The sequence below is a fragment of the Trachypithecus francoisi genome, unplaced genomic scaffold (assembly GCF_009764315.1).
Source record: "Trachypithecus francoisi isolate TF-2019V2 unplaced genomic scaffold, Tfra_2.0 Lachesis_group6, whole genome shotgun sequence".
In the NCBI taxonomy this organism is placed as follows: Eukaryota; Metazoa; Chordata; class Mammalia; order Primates; family Cercopithecidae; genus Trachypithecus; species Trachypithecus francoisi.
Genome location: NW_022681471.1, coordinates 37,587,608 through 37,610,231, shown reverse-complemented (window position 1 = coordinate 37,610,231; position 22,624 = coordinate 37,587,608). Strand labels below are relative to the sequence as shown.

The window sequence follows — 22,624 nt, the reverse complement described above, 5'->3', positions numbered from 1 at the left end:
AAGAGATGAAGCAAAAGCTGAAACTGGGAAAATAATAAATTTAGAAAGGGGCAAGGTCAATGAGGAGAGTTGGTAGGGATATAAAATTATTAGGCAAATCATCAGTAATGTAACTTGGATTTACTTTGGGATGCCAGACTCTTGGCGGACTACTCTTTCTTGTGAACTCTTTCACCATTCTGCATTTTTACATTTTCCTTCTGTTGGTTAATACTAAGGGATGGTAAAGTATTGAAGGCTTAGGTCCAATTTCCAGCTTTTCCAGTAACTGTGTGATCTAGGTTCAGCCACTTGGCTTCTTTGAGCCTCCTTTGATTTGTGAAATGAGAGGACTGTGTTAGATGTCTCTAAATTTTATTTTGTCTCCAAAGTATGATTATTCTAAGGCCTTTCTTAAGCAGGTATATGCAATATGTAAAAATTATTTTCAGTAACTGAGCTTAACATTTTTGCTTTCCTTACCCTGAAAATCAGGTACACAAGAACGTCTTTCCCCCTTTCCCATTATAACTTGTTTTATGGAAAGAATCTTAAATGAGAATTAAAAACTGGTAAACACAATATTAGTAAGATAGAAATATTAGCCTTTCTCCCCACTCAAATCTCAAAATAAAGCAATAGTACTGCAACAAGGTATACTTCATTTTTGTAATAAGAGCCAGTTTCATAAGTGAAACTCTATGAAAAAATAGCTCTGTGTGAATTACAACAAACTAACGTATTGTGATTGGGAATAGCCAAATACATTTCATGTGTCATTTTTCCAAAAGTTAAATTTTAAAGTAATCTTGGTTAAATTCGAATACAGACTCTTAAATAATCTAAAAAATGACAATTTTTCAGATACCATGGGATCATACCTTTTATCAAGAATAACAGTTATGTTTATCAGTGCACTTTGGGATATTGAGCAGATATTTTGGAGATCATTTATGCTCAACAATATGATGCATTTATTCCAAAAATTGCAATTGCATGTTTTTTGTATTACATATTTTAGTCAGCAAATAAGACAACTGCAACCACAGAATCTATTCAGGAACTAGAATTAAACAAGTTCCTTTAGAAACTGATTAAATAGGCCAGGCGCGGTGGCTCAAGCCTGTAATCCCAGCACTTTGGGAGGCCGAGACGGGTGGATCACAAGGTCAGGAGATCGAGACCATCCTGGCTAACCCGGTGAAACCCCGTCTCTACTAAAAAATACAAAAAAAAAAACTAGCCGGGCGAGGTGGCAGTTGCCTGTAGTCCCAGCTACTCGGGAGGCTGAGGCAGGAGAATGGCATGAACCCGAAAGGTGGAGCTTGCAGTGAGCTGAGATCTGGCCACTGCACTCCAGTTTGGGCGACAGAGCGAGGTCTCAAAAAAAAAAAAAAAAAAAAAAAAGAAACTGATTAAATAAACCACATAATTTCCAAAATGTCTTTCACTTTGTGCACTTAGCTTTGATTTCTAAATCCCTTCTGAAACAGACATCTAAATGAAATTAAAACCTTTGTTTTACCCAGAGGCTTCCCATCCCATCCCAACCTGTGTCCAAACTCCATCATCTTTAACACTTAAGCAGTTATTATGAACCCAGAAGCCACTAGGATAGAGATGTTCTAACAATGATCAAGGAAACAAAAATCATTGTTAAACTATTATAACCCATGTGTCAAACCACAATCAATATCAAGACACTTATTGAGTATCTGCTGTTTGTCAGCACTGAACAAAACACAGTGGATGTCATAATATATAGTTCCAATCCCTGCTTATGAGGGAGTTTGTAATATAATTATGTGTATGCATATGTGTGTTTTTGTGTGTGTGGTGGGAGGCAGAAATTTATATTAAAAAATGAACAGCATGAGGTTATGTGCTAATGATGGAATGCATTGAGTAAATAATAGGTGGTTAAGAAGTTCAGAGGAGGTACATGTCAATTGGTAAGAATAGGGCTTACAGTGGTACAATTTAAATTACTATGATAAAGTAGATGGGATATTTTCCCAGCTCCCAATTACCACATAGATGATTGTTTTCATACTTACTATATACAGTCATAATGCCAAACCAACTTTGAAGGGAAATAGGGAAACCCAATTTTACTGTAGTTATACCTTCAGGATTGCATTTTGCTACTAATAATTTATAAAAAATACAAGTGCTTATGTCTCTGTAACTTTTAGAGATATATTCTTAACACAGTGTTAAATTATATATTTTGTGCCAATTTTAAGTATTTTTATTTAAGACATTGCATTTTCCACTTACAATACAGTGCTTATAAAGTGCAATGTTATTTCCCTCTCCTGTGCACATGTTGCATATTCAAGTATTGAGAATTCCCAGGAACCTACTACAGCAGGTGAACTTTTAAAAACTGCCACAGAATTTGCTACAGATTTAGGTCCTTCAATGTTTTAAATGTGTGGAACAATGCTACATCTATATTTATGTTAGATTAATCAACCTCTTCAATGGTGGGCCTTGAGGAAGCACCACCAGAGGGAGGAGCTCCACCACCAGGGAATCCTCCAGGCATTCCTCCTGGCATGCCTCCTGCACCCTGGTACTGCTTGGTAATGATGGGATTGCAGACTTTCTTCAACTCTTTCTGCTGATGTTCAAATTCTTCCTTCTTGGCAGCCTGACTCTTATCCAACCAGTTGATAACTTCATTACACTTGTCCAGAATGTTCTGTTTGTCCTCATCATTAATCTTACCTTGAAGCTTCTCATCTTTGACAGTTGCTTTCATGCGGAATGACTAGGACTCAAGTGAATTCTTGGATGACACCTCCTATCTTCAGCTTCGTACTTCTCAGCTTACTGGATCATACATTCAATGTCTTCCTTGCTTAAAGGACCCTTGTCATTAGTGACAGTAATCTTGTTCTCTTTTCCTATACACTTGTCCATGGCAGAGACACTGAGGATGGCATTGGCATCAATGTCAAAAGTGACTTCAATCAGAGGAACACCATGGTGTGCAGAAGGTATGTCTGTGAGTTCAAACTTGTCAAGCAGGTTGTCATCCTTGGTCATAGCACACTCACCTTCATAAACCTGAATCAGCACACCAGGCTGGTTGTCACAATAGATAGGCTGTCAGAAGGTCTGTGTCTACTTGGTAAGAATGGTAGTATTGTGCTTGACGAGGACAATCATGACTCCACCAGCAGTTTCAATACCAAAGGAAAGAGGGTTGACATCCAAGAGCAGCAAATCTTGAACATTTTTTAGTTTTGTCTCCAGATAGGATGGCTGCCTGGACAGCTGCACCATAAGCAACAGCTTCATCAAGGTTGATGCTCTTATTCAGTTCTTTTCTGTTGAAGACATCTTGGAGAAGCTTCTGAATCTTGGGGATATGAGTAGAACCATCAATAAGGACAATGTCATGAATCTGTGACTTGTGTAGTTTGGCATCTCGAATGGCTTTTTCTACAGGGCCCAGGGTGCCATGGAACAGGTCAGCATTCAATTCTTCAAATCGGGCACAGGCAATGGATGTACAGAAGTCGATTCATTCTTAGAGAGAATCGATCTCAATACTGGCCTGGGTGCTGGAAGAGAGAGTATGCTTAGCATGTTCACAAGCAGTACAGAGGCGTCTTACAGCTCTCTTCTTCTCACTGATGTCTTTCTTATGCTTGCGCTTGAACTCAGCAATAAAACGGCTGACAATTCAGTTGTCAAAGTCTTCTCCACCCAAGTGGGTGTCTCCAGCTCTAAGTTTGACTTCAAAGATTCCATCCTCAATAGTGAGGATTGGGCTGGGCGCGGTGGCTCAAGCCTGTAATCCCAGCACTTTGGGAGGCCGAGACGGGCGATCACGAGGTCAGGAGATCGAGACCATCCTGGCTAATACGGTGAACCCCGTCTCTACTAAAAAATACAAAAAACTAGCCGGCGACGAGGCGGGCGCCTGTAGTTCCAGCTACTCGGGAGGCTGAGACAGGAGAATGGCATGAACCCGGGAGGCGAGCTTGCAGTGAGCTGAGAGCCGGCCACTGCACTCCAGCTTGGGCGGCAGAGCAAGACTACGTCTCAAAAAAAAAAAAAAAAAAAAAAAATAGTGAGGATTGGCACATTAAAAGTGCCACCTCCCAGGTCAGAGATAAGCATGTTTCTTTCAGCTCCAACCTTTTTGTCTAAGCTGTAAGCAATATCAGCAGCAATTGGCTCATTGATAATTCTAAGTACATTGAGACCAGCAATAGTTCCAACATCTTTGGTAGTCTGATGCTGAGAGTCATTAAAATAAGCTGACACTGTGACCACAGCGTTGGTAACAGTCTTCCCAAGCTAGGCTTCTGCAATTTCCTTCATCTTTGTCAGAACCATAGAGGGCACCTCCTCTAGATAGAAGCTTTTGGTCTCCCCCTTGTATTCTACTTGGACCTTGGGCCTGCCAGCATCATTCACCATCATGAAGGACCAATGCTTCATATCAGACTAGACAACAGCATCATCAAATCTGTATCCAATCAGATGTTTGACATCAAAAACCGTGTTGGTGGGGTTCATTACAGCTTGATTCTTTGTGGCATCACCGATCAATCATTCAGTGTTCGTAAAGGCGACATAACTTGGAGTGGTTCAGTTTTCCTGATCATTGGCAATTATCACTACTTTTCCATGCTGGAAAACACCTACACAAGAGTATGCAGTGTCAAGATCAATACCAACTGCAGGTCCCTTCGACATGGTTGCTGGCGTGTAGGGCCAACTCTGACTACAAAGAAAGACACAGAAACCTCCAGAACTGCAAGCATGTTCAATGAGCTATATTTACTTCTTGAAGGGGAAAATAGGTGTAGTTTAAAATTTCATAGCAAATACTATGGAACAAAAAAATGATGTCAAAAACATTATGATAAAAACTCATTGATATGCTGACAAACATTATTACCTCAAATATCATCTGCTGAATTAAAACATAGTACCAAAGCATAAGTAAAATGAAAATGAATATAATGACAAATAATGTACTAATGCCCTTACAAGGGCTCCCTGTAGTAGTTAATTATAATTAAGAAGTATTGTGATTAGGTACTAAAAAGTTGATCTGTTTCCATACTTTTTCTGAAGATTTTCCTGATTACCCTTTTCTGCATTTATAATTCATCTACTTCTAGTTCAGTTAGTTTTATATTTATGTTCTAAGACATGCTTTACTCTGAGCGATGCATAAGGTCTTAGAGGAAAATGACCTTTGAAGGCACTTTCTGGGATAATGTGTCAACATTTCAGGCTACCAAGTATTTATTGAATGCCCACTCTGTGTTAGGCATTGCACTTGGCATTAGGAATACAGAGGTGTGTACTGGGCCCTCGCCTCCAAGAAAATATTTCACTTTTAGAAATACATTTAAATAATTTAAAAAGGTTGTATAGTGTAGAATTTCCTAACTTAGCGTGACTAGATAAAATACCTAATTTTCAACATCAGCTTTGAATAACTTGTGGAGAGTTTTCTATTGGTATTTATTTATTGAGACAGAGTTTTGCTCTGTCACCCAGGCTGGAGTGCATTGGCATGATCTTGGCTCGCTGCAACCTCCGCCTCCTGGGTTCAAGTGATTCCCCTGCTTCAGCCTCCTGAGTAGCTGGAATTGCAGGTGTGCGCCACCATGACCAGCTAATTTTTGTATTTTCAGTAGAGACAAGGTTTCCCCATGTTGGCCAGGCTGGTGTCAAACTCCTGACCTCAGGTGATCCGCCTGACTCGACCTCCCAAAGTGCTGGGATTATGGGGTAAAGAGGTTTTTAAATTAGTACTGTCCAAATTCAGTGACTCTGACTAATGGTAGCTAATGGAAAGCTGAAATGTTCGGTTCCAACCAAAATCCTGAGGCAAATAGTAGTTTTGTTACATTCCTTAAGAGACAGAATGAATTCCTGTAGAAATGCATAATGCCTATATTTACATAACAGAAAATGTTTGGCAGAAAATAAAGTGCTGCTCCTACTTGTTGGTAGTGCTGTCATTGTACGAATTAGTATCTTTCTTTTTCAGAAGAAATTTTTATTTATTTATTTATTTATTTTTATTATACTTTAAGTTCTAGGGTACATGTGCATGACGTTTATATCATGTATAACTCCCCAATGCAATTCCTCCCTCCTCCCCCCTCCCCATGATAGGCCCCAGTGTGTGATGTTCCCCTTCCGAGTCCAAGTGATCTCATTGTTCAGTTCCACCTATGAGTGAGAACATGCGGTGTTTGGTTTTTTCTTCTTGTGATAGTTTGCTAAGAATGATGGTTTCCAGCTGCATCCATGTCCCTACAAAGGACGCAAACTCATCCTTTTTGATGGCTGCATAGTATTCCATGGTGTATATGTGCCACATTTTCTTAATCCAGTCTGTCACAGATGGACATTTGGGTTGATTCCAAGTCTTTGCTATTGTGAATAGTGCCGCAATAAACATACGTGTGCATGTGTCTTTGTAGTAGAGTAATTTATAATCCTTTGGGTATATACCCAGTAGTGGGATGGCTGGGTCATATGGTACATCTAGTTCTAGATCCTTGAGGAATCGCCATACTGTTTTCCATAATGGTTGAACTAGTTTACAATCCCACCAACAGTGTAAAAGTGTTCCTATTTCTCCACATCCTCTCCAACACCTGTTGTTTCCTGACTTCTTAATGATTGCCATTCTAACTGGTGTGAGATGGTATCTCATTGTGGTTTTGATTTGCATTTCTCTGATGGCGAGTGATGATGAGCATTTTTTCATGTGTCTGTTGGCTGTATGGATGTCTTCTTTTGAGAAATGTCTGTTCATATCCTTTCCCCACTTTTTGATGGGGTTGTTTGTTTTTTTCTTGTATATTTGTTTGAGTTCTTTGTAGATTCTGGATATTAGCCCTTTGTCAGATGAGTAGGTTGCAAAAATTTTCTCTCATTCTGTAGGTTGCCTGTTCACTCTGATGGTAATTTCTTTAGCTGTGCAAAAGCTCTTTAGTTTAATTAGATCCCATGTGTCAATTTTTGCTTTTGCTGCCGTTGCTTTTGGTGTTTTAGACATGAAGTCCTTGCCCATGCCTATGTCCTGAATGGTACTACCTAGATTTTCTTCTAGGGTTTTTATGGTATTAGGTCTAACATTTAAGTCTCTAATCCATCTTGAATGAATTTTCGTATAAGGGGTAAGGAAAGGATCCGTTTCAGCTTTCTACTTATGGCTAGCCAATTTTCCCAGCACCATTTATTAAATAGGGAATCCTTTCCCCATTTCTTGTTTTTGTCAGGTTTGTCAAAGATCAGATGGCTGTAGATGTGTGGTATTATTTCTGAGGACTCTGTTCTGTTCCATTGGTCTATATCTCTGTTGTGGTACCAGTACCATGCTGTTTTGGTTACTGTAGCCTTGTAGTATAGTTTGAAGTCAGGTAGCGTGATGCCTCCAGCTTTGTCCTTTTGACTTAGGATTGTCTTGGCAATGCGGGCTCTTTTTTGGTTCCATATGAACTTTAAAGCAGTTTTTTCCAATTCTGTGAAGAAAGTCATTGGTAGCTTGATGGGGATGGCATTGAATCTATAAATACCTTGGGCAGTATGGCCATTTTCACGATATTGATTCTTCCTATCCATGAGCATGGTATGTTCTTCCATTTGTTTGTGTCCTCTTTGATTTCACTGAGCAGTGGTTTGTAGTTCTCCTTGAAGAGGTCCTTTACATCCCTTGTAAGCTGGATTCCTAGGTATTTGATTCTCTTTGAAGCAATTGTGAATGGAAGTTGATCCTGATTTGGCTCTCTGCTTGTCTGTTACTGGTGTATAAGAATGCTTGTGATTTTTGCACATTAATTTTGTATCCTGAGACTTTGCTGAAGTTGCTTATCAGCTTAAGGAGATTTTGGGCTGAGACGATGGGGTTTTCTAAATATACAATCGTGTCATCTGCAAACAGGACAATTTGACTTCTTCTTTTCCTAACTGGATACCCTTGATTTCTTTCTCTTGCCTCATTGCCCTAGCCAGAACTTCCAACACTATGTTGAATAGGAGTGGTGAGAGAGGGCATCCCTGTCTTGTGCCAGTTTTCAAAGGGAATTTTTCCAGTTTTTGCCCATTCAGTATGATATTAGCTGTGGGTTTGTCATAAATAGCTCTTATTATTTTGAGGTACGTTCCATCAATACCGAATTTATTGAGCGTTTTTAGCATAAAGGGCTGTTGAATTTTGTCAAAAGCCTTTTCTGCATCTATTGAGATAATCATGTGGTTCTTGTCTTTGGTTCTGTTATATGCTGGATTACGTTTATTGATTTGCGAATGTTGAACCAGCCTTGCATCCAGGGATGAAGCCCACTTGATCATGGTGGATAAGCTTTTTGATGTGCTGCTGAATCCGGTTTGCCAGTATTTTATTGAGGATTTTTGCATCGATGTTCATCAGGGATATGGTCTAAAATTCTCTTTTTTTGTTGTGTCTCTGCCAGGCTTTGGTATCAGGATGATGTTGGCCTCATAAAAAGAGTTAGGGAGGATTCCCTCTTTTTCTATTGATTGAAATAGTTTCAGAAGGAATGGTACCAGCTCCTCCTTGTACCTCTGGTAGAATTCAGCTGTGAATCCATCTGGTCCTGGACTTTTTTTGGTGGGTAGGCTATTAATTATTGCCTCAATTTCAGAGCCTGTTATTGGTCTATTCAGGGATTCAACTTCTTCCTGGTTTAGTCTTGGAGAGTGTAAGTGTCCAGGAAATTATCCATTTCTTCTAGATTTTCTAGTTGATTTGCGTAGAGGCATTTATAGTATTCTCTGATGGTTGTTTGTATTTCTGTGGGGTTGGTGGTGATATCCCCTTTATCATTTTTTATTGCGTCTATTGGATTCCTCTCTCTTTTCTTCTTTATTAGTCTAGCTAGTGGTCTGTCAATTTTGTTGATCTTTTCAAAAAACCAACTCCTGGATTCATTGATTTTTTGGAGGGTTTTTGTGTCTCTATCTCCTTCAGTTCTGCTCTGATCTTAGTTATTTCTTGCCTTCTGCTAGCTTTTGAATGTGTTTGCTCTTGCCTCTCTAGTTCTTTTAATTGTGATGTTAGAGTGTCAATTTTAGATCTCTCCTGCTTTCTCTTGTGGGCATTTAGTGCTATAAATTTCCCTCTACACACTGCTTTAAATGTGTCCCAGAGATTCTGGTATGTTGTATCTTTGTTCTCATTGGTTTCAAAGAACATCTTTATTTCTGCTTTCATTTCGTTATGTACCCAGTAGTCATTCAGGAGCAGGTGTTCAGTTTCCATGTAGTTGAGCGGTTTTGATTGAGTTTCTTAGTCCTGAGTTCTAGTTTGATTGCACTGTGGTCTGAGAGACAGTTTGTTATAATTTCTGTTCTTTGACATTTGCTGAGGAGTGCTTTACTTCCAATTATGTGGTCAATTTTGGAATAAGTGCGATGTGGTGCTGAGAAGAATGTATATTCTGTTGATTTGGGGTGGAGAGTTCTATAGATGTCTATTAGGTCCACTTGGTGCAGAGATGAGTTCAATTCCTGGATATCCTTGTTAACTTTCTGTCTCGTTGATCTGTCTAATGTTGACAGTGGAGTGTTGAAGTCTCCCATTATTATTGTATGGGAGTCTAAGTTCTTTGTAAGTCTCTAAGGACTTGCTTGATGAATCTGGGTGCTCCTGTATTGGGTGCATATATATTTAGGATAGTTAGCTCTTCCTGTTGAATTGATCCCTTTACCATTATGTAATGGCCTTCTTTGTCTCTTTGGTCTTTGATGGTTTAAAGTCTGTTTTATCAGAGACTAGGATTGCAACCCCTGCTTTTTTTTGTTCTCCATTTGCTTGGTAGATCTTCCTCCATCCCTTTATTTGGAGCCTATGTATGTCTCTGCATGTGAGATGGGTCTCCTGAATACAGCAGACTGATGGGTCTTGACTCTTGATCCAGTTTGCCAGTCTGTGTCTTTTCATTGGAGCATTTAGTCCATTTACATTTAAGGTTAATATTGTTATGTGTGAACTTGATCCTGTCATTATGATATTAACTGGTTATTTTGCTCGTTAGTTGATGCAGTTTCTTCCTAGCCTCGATGGTCTTTACATTTTGGCATGTTTTTGCAATGGCTGGTACCGGTTGTTCCTTTCCATGTTTAGGGCTTCCTTCAGCGTCTCTTGTAAGACAGGCCTGGTGGTGACAAAATCTCTAAGCATTTGCTTATCTGTAAAGGATTTTATTTCTCCTTCACTGATGAGCTTAGTTTGGCTGGATATGAAATTCTGGGTTGAAAATTCCAGAAGAAATTTTTTAAATAATGAAAGTAGAATGTGTTGGAGGTGCCATGTCACTTCATCTGTCAATAAACATAAAATACCATTAACTCAATGGTATTTTCCGAGGTGTTGTAGTGAAGTAGAATTTGAGTTTTGGTATCACATGAACATAGGTTTAAATCCCTACAATCTCACCTTTTAAATGACCTCTTATTTCTAAATAAACATTTTCTCATGCACATTAACAGGGAGATAGCATGGTATTGAGGGCTAGAGGTTAAGCTCATAAAGTATCTGGATCTTAGTAGATGTGATATTTGAATTATTAACAAAATTATTCTTAGGAATTGATTTTATTAGAACATTACTTTAAGTCCTGAATAAAAGTGATCTGGCAAATTATATTTAAGTTCATATGGTAGAAACTTCTGAGAATCTGTCCTAGTTGAGTGGTAATATAGTAGCATGAGATCAAGCAATGAGGAAAAAAAGGAGAAAATCAGCATTTTCAAAAAAAAAAAAGGCAAAAACTGCAATATCTCATAAGTCAGTTTACAAATGGAAGTGCCTTCGAGCCCACAGTACAGTATTGGATTCGTGTGTTTGTATGCTACATATACATCTTAGTGAAGACGGAAATGATCATACACAGTTCATTTCCCATTTTTCATGTAAAAAAAGTTTACTTCTGCCATTATATTATAGAAACAGAGCTATCTAGATAAAGCCTCATTTGTAAGAAATATTGACTCACCTTCAGGACACAGATGGAGGGATGTGCTATTGCGCCAGGAAAATTTGCTCTTCCAAGTCAGCAATAGAAAACATTAAGTTCCTGGCTAGTAGTCCAGTTCCCATCTTGATTCTCTTTACTATCTTTTTGGACTCTTCGTAAACAAAAGAAGTGGAGAATAAATATGTCCAGGGCCAAGTGATTAAACAGAATTAAAAGTTATGTATACATATTTTATGTCCTTAATTGTAGACTGACTAGCCTCCCCAAGATTCCATTTTAGAAGATATTTGGCAAAACATCAAATGCCTCTTGGTGCAGTATCATTTTTTAATTGTCTTTAATTGTCTAGTCCTGAATTTAGCTCAGTACAGTAGATATCAGGATAGTGGAAGTGCAGGCAGTTAGAAGTATGTCATTTTGTGGGGAGGCTGCAGCTGATATCTTAAATATTTGACATATTCATAATATTTTTTGAATATATCTCTGAACAACCTTGTAAAGTGAATAAAACAGGCAATTTTCTCAAATTTTAGACAGGAAAACTAAATTTCAAAGTTATAGATAGTATGTGGCAGAACAGGTACTAAAAGAAGCCTTCTTTCCCCCTTACCTATAACCATTAGAACCACAGAATATGTTTTCTCTTGTGTCTTTCAGGGTGTACCTATTAACAGTACTGATGATTTGCATATAGGTTGGTGCAAAAGTCATTGCAGTTTTTGCAATTACTTTTAATGGCAAAAGCCGCATCTCTAATGCAGCTTTTTATTCTAAGTAAAAATCCTTCCAACTCAAGTAGGTTAACTCTTTCACATGGACATCAGGGCCTTGAGTACATTCAGGCTCACATTGCCACTACTCTGGAAGGCCACAGGGATATTTTCATAGTCAGATATTAGCAGCTGTCTCAAATAACAAGCCTATACTTGGATTACAAAATCTCTTCAGCTTAGACTCTTGTTATCTTTTGTTGCATGTCAACTTATTTGTAGGAGGATTGGAGACATTGGGCACAAAAAGATACTTTGTAAGTTTATGAGTGAATTCTGCTCTATGTAAGATGATAGACTAGGTTTTTGGAGGTAACACTATCAAACAAGTATATTGGAAGTATATGTATATGCCTGTGTGTGTGCATATGTATGTATGTCTGTATATACTGTCAGCCTTTTCCATCTGGAAATTCAACCAACCATAGATAAAAAATATTTTAAAAACAACAAAAGTGACAAAACAATGATAAAAATAATACATATAAAAACAATACAGTATAACAAGCATTTACATAAGATTTACATTGTATTAGGTAATATAAGTAATCTAGAGATGATTTAAAGTATATGAGAGGATGTGCACTCTTTCTCCCACTTTGGAATGCAGTGGCGTGATCATAACCCACTGCAGCCTTGATGTCCTGGGCTCAAGTAATCCTCCTGCCCCACCCAGCCTCTTGAGTAGCTGGGACCATGAGTGTTCACCACCACACCCAGTTAATTTTTAAATTTTTTGTAGAGATGGTATCTCGCTATGTTGTCCAGGCTGGTCTTAAACTCCTGAGCTGAAGTGATCCTCCCACCTCAGCCTCTGAAAATGCTGATATTACAGGTGTGAGCCACCACGTCCCAGTCAACCCAGTCTTAAAAAAAAAAGTGGCCGGGCGCGGTGGCTCAAGCCTGTAGTCCCAGCACTTTGGGAGGCCGAGACGGGCGGATCACGAGGTCAGGAGATCGAGACCATCCTGGCTAACACTGTGAAACCCCGTCTCTACTAAAAAATACAAAAAACTAGCCGGGCGAGGTGGCGGGCGCCTGTAGTCCCAGCTACTCGGGAGGCTGAGGCAGGAGAATGGCATAACCCGGGAGGCGGAGCTTGCAGTGAGCTGAGATCCGGCCACTGCACTCCAGCCTGGGTGACAGAGCGAGACTCCTTCTCAAAAAAAAAAAAAAAAAAAAGTAACATACAGTGAGAAGTAACCAAATGTCTGATTGGGATTGAATAGGAACAGAGAAAGAGATTGGATTAGAGACAGTATTTGGAAATAATATAGTTAGAATTTTCTGGAGATAATGAAAGACATCAAAGATTTAACAAGACCAATGATTACCCAAGCAAAACAGATAAAAATAAATCTACACCTAGATATGTCACAGTGGAACAGCAGATAACCAAAGACAAAATTAAATCACAAAAGCAGTCTGAGAAAAATGCATATTACACAAAGGGAACTATTAAACTAATAGCTGACTTCTCAAAAAAAAAAAATTCAAAGCCAAAATAATATATTCAATATGTTAAATGAAAATAACTGTCAAGTTAAAATTCTGTATACAGTAAAAGTTTCATGCAAGCATAGGTGTAAAATAAATACATTTTCAGATGAAAACAGAGGAACTTTCTAACCAGTAATTCCTCTTTTAGGAATCTGAAAAGGAAGTATTTCAGTAGAAAAGAAAGTGAATCTAAATAAAAGGTCTGAGGAGCAAAAAAGAATGAAGGGCCAAGGAAATGATGAATGTGTGAATAATTCTAATGAAATATTGACTTATAAAACAAAATTAATAATATTTTGGGCGGGCGTGGTGGCTCACGTCTGAAGTCCCAACACTTTGGGAGGCCAAGGTGGGAGGAATGCCTTACCCCAAGAGTTTGAGACCAGCCTGGGCAACATAGGAAGACCCTGTCTCCACAAAAAAATTAAAAGATTAGCTGGGCATGGTGATGCATGCCTGTGGTCCCAACTACTTGGGAAGCTGAGGTGGGAGGATTGCTTGAGCCCATGAGATCAAGACTGTAGTGAGCTGTAATTGTACCACCACATTCCATTCTGGGTGACAGAGTGAGACCTTGTCTAAAAAAAAAAAAAAAGGTGTCAAAATAGTGTCTTAAGTGAGTAATTTTTTAAGAAGATAAAATACAAGGCAAGAATAACATAATTCAAAGTTGAATTTAAATATTCTAAGTTCATTGTATTGCCCAAGAGAAAAGATACTGATTAGCTTCAGACTTCATGAAACCCACACGCGCACACACACACACACACACATATTAATTTAATTTATAAAATAACCAGTAAAAGAAAAGGAAAAATGTGTACAACTTTGAAAGAGAGGCAGACAGAAAAACGGAGATGTTAAAAAATGATTAATATAAAAAGGGCAAGAAAGGAAAGGAAACAAAAAATTAACAGGATAAGTAGACTGCATTAAATGAAATAGTAGCTATAAACCCAATGATATCAGTATTTACATTAAATGTAAATGGTCTAAAATTTCAGGAAAAAATCTTCAGACTGGGTTAAAATATCAAAAAAAATAATAAGACAAAATGAAACAAGACAAAATAAAAATGAAATCTAAATCTACACCATCTATTACAAATATATTTAAAGCATAGTATAAGAAATTTTGACATTAAAAAGACAGCAAAATATACCATATAATTAATAACTGAAAGAAAGACAGTATAGCTACTGAAATAGATAAAATAGCTGAGAGAGTAAAAGAACATTGCTGGAGACACAGCTGTTAACTTCATAGTTATACAAAGATCTATTCACGAGGAAGATACAGCAATTTGAAACATGTATCTATGCAATAGCATGGTTACCAAATATATAAAGTAAAAACTGACAGGAATATGAAAACAAATAGATAATTTCACTAATTGACAGAACAAGCTGGAAAAAAATCCAAGTTTATAAAATATTTGAAAAACATGACTGACAAAATGGAAATGACTATATAATATTCTCCACCCAAATGCAGAATACAAATTATGTTCATGCATACTGGGAAAATTGACAAAAGTTGACTACTTACTAGGCCATTGAGAAAGTTTTAATAAAATTAATGAAATTTAATTCATACAAACACTGTTCTCTGACTGTAAACATATAAGCTAAAAATCATGTATAAAATGATAACTAGAAAATTAGCAAGTATTTGGAAATTACTAAACATTTTGAAGTAATCCATGAATCAAAAATCATATTGAAAATCAGAAAAATTTTAAAAACTGAACTATAACAAAATACTAGATATCAAAACTTGCCAGATGAATCTAAAGCAGTATTTAAAACAAAATTAACAGGCTTAAATGCATACATTATCAAAAATAAGGCTGAAAATGAATGTCCAATCTTATATAAAGCATTACAAAGAAATGAAAGCAAAATGTCATTCCCAATGTTATGAATGTGGAATAACCTTGATGTTAGTGAGAAAAAAATACAAGAGTAGTTCAGTTATCAACATAGATGCAAAAAATCCTTAAAATATTAGAAAATTGGTCTCAAAAAGAATTAGAAAATTGAAGGAATCTACTTATGAAGAGAAAAATACATTATGACCACATTAGGTTTATCTTAGGAATGCAAAGTTGGTTTAACATTAGAAAATCAATTAGTATATTTACAGCTTTAACAGATTAGATTTGCAGATTGATATGGAGAGCATGGACTTTTCCATAAGTGGCTCTGGAAACACAGGGTATCAACATGGAAAAAAATCAGGCCACTCCCTCATACTATACCCCAAATAAATTAGAGTTGCATTATAAACCTAAATATAAAGTACAAAATTATGAGGATTTCAGAAAATGATATAGGAGAATATTTACATGATCTTGCAGTAAATGAAGGATTTCAGAAAGCAGCAATTTAAAAAAGCAGTAAATCTGACTACATTAAAATACAGAACTTTGGTTCATCAGAAAACAACCTGCAGTGAATTTTTATGGAAATTATACTTCAATAAAAGGTGGGGAAAATCCAAAAACTGTATGACACCTGGCAGGGTCAAAAAATAAGCCACAGAGGTGGCAAACATATTTGTAATACAAAATACAAGTACCCAGAATAAGATTAGTAACCAGAGCATATAAAAAAATTGATGAATTAATAAGAAAAGAGCAAACAATGAAATTTGAGAAAAGGACAAAAGATTTCAAGAGAAACTTCACAAAAGAAATGCAAATGGCTAATACATATTTGTAAAGATGCTCAAACTTAGTAATCGGGGAAATTAAAATTGCAATTAAATGCCAGTTAATAGTCACCAGACTGGCAAAAATTAAAAGTGTGACAATACTTATGTTGGCAGACATATGGAGCCATAGGAACTCTCATATACTTCTGGTGGAAACGTAAATTGATACAAACTATATTAAAAAGCAATTTAGCATTACATAGCAGTAGAAAAGTGTGAACCCTATGATCCAGAAATTTCATTATTAGGTATATAGCCTACAGAAAGGGTTACACCTGAGCACCGAGATCCATATAAAAGAATTATTTGTAGCAGTATTGCTAGTAATTATCCCAAACTGAATACTGTTTTACAATGCAGTAAAAACAACAACAAAAAGGATACTGAAATTGATGCCTTTAGTAATACAATCAAGTATTATGCAGGTGAAGAAGCTGAGGCGCAAAGAAGTGAAACTGTTTACCCCAAATCACAAAAATTAAGTGGCAGAGGTAGGGTTTGCCTCCAAGCAATCTAACACTAAATCTTTAGCTATTATATTATGCTCTGCTGCCTCTCATGAATTTGTTGTGGGTGGAAAGGAATTAAATTAGATTGAGGTATATGAAATTGATATTTTTGCAGTTTAGGGAGTTGAATATTAGCAATTTCATATGACTCAGTGTAATAGTTTAAAAGTTCTGAGCCCAGTTGGCCTGAAATCACGTAGTCCAGTGTAACAGTCTGCTTCTCCCTAGGGGTCTCAGTTTCTAAGTTGTGTTTTATCAGTTAAAAAAAGGTGGGATTTTTGTGTTTTTTTTTGTTTTGTTTTGTTTTGGGGTGTGTGTATTTTTTTTTTTTTTTTTTTTTTTTTTTTGCTTTTTTCCCCTAAAAGCCATCATTGCTAAAGTATTCTGGTTGATTCTTTCTCCTGGTTTTCATTTTATTAAGTGGCTGTGGCACAAAACACAGGCAACTGAAGTGAAAGCAATTACAATTTTCTACATGTGCCAAGAAATATAGTCTTTGGCATGCATTTGTACTAGTCACCCACTTTTGAGCAACAGAGAGACTTTCCAAATTCAAAGACCCAGACGAATCTTTTTCTGGACCACATTATATCCTGAATAAGAGGGAACCATCTGTCCTTGGGCCTGGTTTCCCAGAGGACTCTATACAACACAAATCCACAAATAAAACTGAAAGAGCCTTCCAAAATGTTATAGAAGCCAATCGTTGTAGTACACATTGCATCAGTTTGCATGTAATAACACATTGCATCAATTTGCATGCAGAAAAATATCTACCAAAACTGTATTTTAAGGTTTTAAGAAAGCAATGGAACACAGAGGAGTATGAAAAGCAGGTCATGAAAAATTCGGTTCCAGAAAATATTTATGATTTCACAAGTCAGAAATCTGTTGGGTATGGAAAAAATGAACTGAAAGTTTATAAATGCTTGAGAGACCTCATCTTGAATACAGGAGATTGAATTAAATAGCTTAGGAAAGGAAAAATACAAAATAGCCTTCAGTTTTGTTCTAAATGGTTCTAATGGTTGAAAGCCAGGGTTTTCTTTTCATGTAGAAATAAAGACATCAAAGCTGAATTAGAAATCCTCAAAATATTCCCTGGAGTAATGGGGAAATTAATTTTTCCATACATTTTGAGTTTAGATGAGGGTTTGAAGAATGAGAAAATCCTGTTACAGTTCAGGGATAAGTCCTGTATCTTTTTACCCAATAGCATTAATTAAACTAAGAGAAAACTAAGTAATTTCCTGTTCCTACCCCCGCATTTCCTCTCTTCTATCTCCGGAACAACTACAGATTTTGACTAACCATATACACTTTGGATTCTAATAACATTTTTACCCTTCATGAGTTCAGCAGTATGGATTTTTTCTTTTTTTGATATGGAGTTTCATCCTTGTTGCCCAGGCTGGAGTGCAATGGTGCCTTCTCGGCTTACTGCAACCTCTGCTTCCTGGTTCAGGCAATTCTCCTGCCTCAGCCTCCCAAGTAGCTGGGAATAGAGGTGCCCACCACCTGTCCAGCTAAATTTTTTGTATTTTTAGTAGAGATGGGGTTTCACCATGTTGGCCAGGCTGGTCTCGAACTCCTGACCTCAGGTGATCCACCCACCTCAGCCTTGCAAAGTAATGGAATTGCAGGGGTGAGCCACCGCGCCTGGCCCCATGAGTATGGATTCTAATAACATTTTTACCCTTAATGAATAAAATCTTCCCAATTCAGATGAAAAGATGTATAGATACAAGCAAAGTCAGGAACTTTTTTTTCAGGCAGGGTCTTGCTCTGTTGTCCAAGGTGGAGTGCTATGGCATAATCACGGCTCACTTCAGCCTCAGTTTCCCAGGGCTCAAGTGATCCTCCTACCTCAGCCTCCCAGGTAGCTGGGACTACAGGTATATGCCACATGCCCAGCTAATTTTTGTATTTTTTGTAGAGATGGGGTTTTGCCATGTTGCTCAGCTGGTCTCAAACTCATGGGGTCAAGCAATCTACCTGTGTCAGCCTCCCAAAGTGCTGGGAATACAGGCATGAAGCACCACGCCCATTGGGATATTTTTGGAAAATATTGTCAATATATCTCATATTCAAGTTTTCATCTTCCTACTTTAACTTATGTTTGGCATGAAATGACTTTATTAATGTCAGTCTTTTCAACGTAAACTGAGAGAACTATTAGAAAAATTGCAGTTCTCAGGAAAGCTGAGACCTCCTCCTTAGTGACATTATCTCAAGAAGGAAATTATTTGCTTCACACTTTTGGCACAGGGATAATTCTATAGGAAAGAATTTGCAACAGTTTAATTACCCTTTTGTGATAATTTAAAAAGAAGAGTACTTGAGATTTTAGGTGTGCCACAGAATGCCAAATATTTTACTGTAGGTCTTGTTTTGTCACTATGTAAGAGATTTAAGATTAATGTTTTATCATACCTTACATGTGCAAGTAACAGAATATCCTCGTGCTTCTCACTGACTGCAGGCATATACCCTATAAAATATTGAGGCAGATATTCCCAGACCTTCAATTTCTCATTGGAAATTAAGCTTTTGAACATGTATACATATGTAACAAACCTGCACGTTGTACACATGCACCCTAGAACTTAAAGTATAATAATTTAAAAAAGAAAGAAAGTGGGCCAGGCGCAGTGGCTCACGCCTGTAATCCCAGCACTTTGGGAGGCCGAGGCGGGCAGATCAAGAGGTCAGGAGATGGAGACCATCCTGGCTAACACAGTGAAACCCCGTCTCTACTAAAAAATACAAAAAAATAAGCCGGGTCTAGGGGCGGCGAGGCGTGAACCCGGGAGGCGGAGCTTGCAGTGAGCCGAGATCGCACCACTGCACTCCAGCTTGGGCGACAGATCGAGACTCCCCCTCAAAAAAAAAAAAAAAGGAAAAAAATGTCATAAATTTTTTCTCAGTTGATTCCTGCAAGGAGGCTAATCTGTTCCAGGCCTTTCTCAGAAAGAAAGAAAATAATTAACTAATTAACAGTAATTAGAAGTGATCTTAATTGTTAAGATTTTTAAAAAAATGCTAACAACCTCTAAAAATTAAAAAAAAACAAGAAGTTCTTTAGTTTAATTAGTTCCCACTTTTTAATTTGTAACTAATTTTGTGACCATAGAGGTCACAAAAGGAAATATTGCTAGCATACCCACAACTAAGGTCAATATTGATAAGAAGGATAAGAAGTTTGTGTCTTATCCAAGGACTCTCATAAACTCATGATTCCTCATCTTTACAATGGGGGTGATCACAGTATGTGCCTCACTCGATATGAGGACTAAGGCACCTTAGGTATGGGATATAAGGAATCGTGTATGAGGACAATGCACCTGTAACAGTGCCTGGCACATAGTAAGCAACATGTAAGTATTGCCTACTATTATTGTAAAATAATATGTTTAGCATTCTAAGAATTCTGTTTTATTTCCTATCAAGTTTTTATATTTATCTGCAGGTACTTAAAGTGTCTTTTGAACAAAATGCTAAGTTAGGTTTGCACTTCTAAGTGTTTATATTTTGGTTACATTTTGCATAAAATAAATTGTTTATTCTGAGATAGACTATAAGTGATTGAATAGTCTGTGAGAGATATTACTGCATTGTTTTTGTTATTCAGTCATATTAGAACCTAAAAATATCTATATAGTACAAGGAGTTAGATGTCTGTTCCCTTTTTGCAGACCTCTAGGGACAAGATCCCATCCCACTCTTCTCTTTCAGGGTAATCAAAAACCTTATGGTATTCAAGAAGTTCCACAATAGTTTAAATGCGAATATCCAGTTCTGTGTCCTTCCAAATCCTTACTCCTGCTCATTTTATTGTATTTATAATGAGTTTTAAATGCAATTTCTTCCCTATTATATGCATATGTTTGCAGGAAATAAAGTTTAAAAATACCATGACAGTGAAATGTTTTACAAAATCAAAAAGATTCCTAATCCCAGCCAATTAACCACTTAGGTTAGGTAATATTGAAGTTGACCCACCTCGTTACAGCAAAAATAATTTTCTACTTTATGGGAATTCATTGTAATTGGCTGTGTGATAGATAAATAGATAGACTTTCATTCTATTTGTAAAACTTCATTTTAGAAGTTTAAAAATAAGCACTTAAACCAATGTACATGTCTATTAGAGGTGTAGGGTAGAAAATGAATACCCCTTTTCTTTCTCTCATTTAGAAAATAGCACTGATTAACTTCCAACAATATATTGAATAGATTATGACACTTGTTTCATCTGCATTTAATGAATTACATGAAGATTTAATTACAAAAAAGAGTATTTTGCCCATTTCTTCTTATTCGCAAGTTTTATTATGGAAACAATAAAACTATTCTTTACGCTCAAGAGTATTGAGTTCATCAATGGAACATTTGGATTTTTTTAAATAAGTAAATGAGAGGTTGCAATGAGCTGAGATCACATCACTGCACTCTAGCCTGGGCGCCCGGAGGAGACCCTGTCTCCAAAAAAAAAAAAAGCAAACAAATTGTTTCATATATTTTTCCAGCAGTATCAAAGAAGAGAAATTGCCAAGATCCTTTTAAATTCTGAATAAATATGGCTTTCTGACCATGTTTCTGACCATGCCAATTAATAGCACCATGAGCACGTCAACCAAATCCATAAATGGGCTTACATAATACATAATAATAATTCAATCATAGAATTGATCATAAGATTTGCAGAAAAATCAAGTAGACCAACACATTTATCATGTTCTGGTACATTGATCTTAATGTGCTTATGAATATTCAGATACAAGCATATAAATGAGTATAGGAATGCATACTTGCATAAAACATGCACACCACACATCAAAATTGACAGAGCAGTCTATGCAAATTTTTTTAGCCCCTCTTTAATCCACAGGAAATGAAAGCATTATTACTTAAGAAGAGAAAATCCTTTGCATTGGTATGAGGGAGAGAGAGGGTATGGGGTAGAAGAAAGAAGTGACTTCTTCTCTCTTCTCAGAAAACACTGGAAAATTTCCTCCCACTCCCAAGTTTATAACTATTCAACTTAAAACTATAAGTAGGAAAATGGAATAGCTTGAGCCAAATTTTGTTCAATATTTGCCAATTAGAGATAAGAAGTACATTCATTCATTCATTCATTCATTCAGATACTGAGTATTTACACTAGGTGCTGGGCTTACAGTGATAAACAAAAAGCATAGTCCTTACCTTAAAGGAAATTGAAATCTTGTAGAGAACCACAGACGATAAACACACAGACACACACACACACACACAGCTATTATCTAATGTTTTAATTAAATAATTATAAAATGGCTGAGGAATTTGGAAAATTTGAGTTTACTAGTCCATATTTCCCGTACCTAAACTTGATGTGTGATCTTTAGAAGGTCATTTTCATTCATTGTAGTCACAATTCTTAGAATGTGACCATGTGCATCAGAATTTCTTGATATTTGGATCAGTATTTTAACATGTTCCTCAGGTAATTATGAGGCACTCTAAAATTCAAAACTCACTGTACCATGTGATCTTTCTTTTAGAAAGACAATTTCTACTACTAAGCCCCGGGGTCTATCCATTATTGTTCAGACATATGATACTTTTCTTTTTGTTTGTTTTACTTTTATTTTTTTTTTTATTTTACTTTAAGTTCTGGATACATGTGCAGAATGTGCAAGTTTGTTACATAGGTAAATGTGTGTCATGGTAGTTTGCTGCACCTATCAACCCATCACCCAGGTATTAAGCACCACATGCATCAGCTATTTGTCCTGATGTTCTCCCTCCCCTCTCCCACACCAACAGGCCCCAGTGTATGTTGTTCCCTTCGCCATGTCCATGTGTTCTCATTTTTCAGCTCTCACTTATGAGTGAAAACATGAGGTGTTTGGTTTTCTGTTCCTGTGTTAGTTTGCTGAGGTTGATGGTTTCCAGCTTCATTCATGTCCCTGCAAAGGACATGATCTGATTCCTCTTTATGACTGCATAGTATTCCATGGTATATATGTACCACATTTTCTTTATCCAGTCAATCATTGATGGACACTTGCATTGATCTCATGTCTTTGGTATTGTGAATAGTGCTGCAATAAGCATATGTGTGCATGTATCTTTATAATAGAATGATTTATATTCCCTTGGGTATATACCCACT

The 22,624-nt window shown here is 37.0% G+C and overlaps 1 protein-coding gene and 1 pseudogene across 1 annotated transcript in view; one reads left to right on the top strand and one right to left on the bottom strand.

Annotated features, from left to right (window-relative positions):
* Nucleotides 1-22,624, top strand: part of HTR2C (5-hydroxytryptamine receptor 2C) — a 189,280-nt gene that overhangs the window by 46,606 nt on the left and 120,050 nt on the right.
* Nucleotides 2,410-4,698, bottom strand: LOC117077878 (annotated as a pseudogene).